The sequence below is a fragment of the Odontomachus brunneus genome, unplaced genomic scaffold, assembly GCF_010583005.1.
Source record: "Odontomachus brunneus isolate Ranch 3 - 2012 unplaced genomic scaffold, Obru_v1 Obru_scaffold_197, whole genome shotgun sequence".
Taxonomy (NCBI): Eukaryota; Metazoa; Arthropoda; class Insecta; order Hymenoptera; family Formicidae; genus Odontomachus; species Odontomachus brunneus.
In genome coordinates this window covers 287,391-288,433 of record NW_022639647.1, presented here as the reverse complement: position 1 = coordinate 288,433, position 1,043 = coordinate 287,391, and positions in this window count along the sequence as shown.

Here is a 1,043-nt window from a genome sequence, read left to right as displayed (position 1 = left end):
TATATTTCTACGGTGAACAATGTAGGCTTCCACATCGTTGCAACAGTTTGCGACCAAGGAACATGTAATGTCAGTGCAATAACGGAACTGTTATTGCGCACTGATATGACACGAAATTTCCAGAGAAGAACACAAAGTAAGTAATGTAACACAACAATGCTATAACAAGTAATATTTACAAGTATGTCCTACTAATATGTGATAAATTAATTGTAATTCGTGATTTGTAATTCGTAGGGCAAACATTCGAAGTAGGAAATTATGAAATTATTCCATTGTACGATCCACCTCATCTCATTAAGGGGATCAGGAATAATTTATTAACAAAGGATCTAGTACTGAAGAAAGAAGATACATCTGAAGAAATAGCATCGTGGGATATCATTAAAACGGCGTGGATAATGGACAGAAACATGAACAAGTTCCGACCACTATTGAATAAGTTAACCGTAGAACATATAGTAGAAGATAAAATTAAGAAAATGCGTGTGAAGCATGCGGCTCAAGTGTTAAGTGGAACAGTGGGCAGTTTCGTAGAAACATTAGTTAGATCAAAATGTAAGTATAGTTATAAATAGGAAACATATATGTTTTCAAAAATGTTGTAAAAATTGAGCCTTTTTTAATGACATAAATTTTTATCTTCTTTTAAACTATATTGTATTCAGAGAATACAAATGATAGTAAACAAATTTTTATTTAAAGCGGACTTCACGACATACATATAAGAAACATGAAATTATTAATGTTAATATATTTGTTACAGGTGTTGTGACAATAAATGACGAACAAATCCAAATTAATGCGGATGAAGGACTGGCTACAGCGAAAGTAGTTCATTTATTTAATAACTTGTTTGATAGTGTGAACGGTAGTGATAAAGAAATAACAGACGAGAACAAATTGCGACGGCCAGTGACTGAGGACAGTGCGCATCATTCTTTCTGGGTGAGTGTTAAAAATGTATTACGAAATATGTTTTATGTAGATAAAGTACAACATAAAAGTGTACAGCGAGTACCGTCTCTAAGTAACTGGAAATT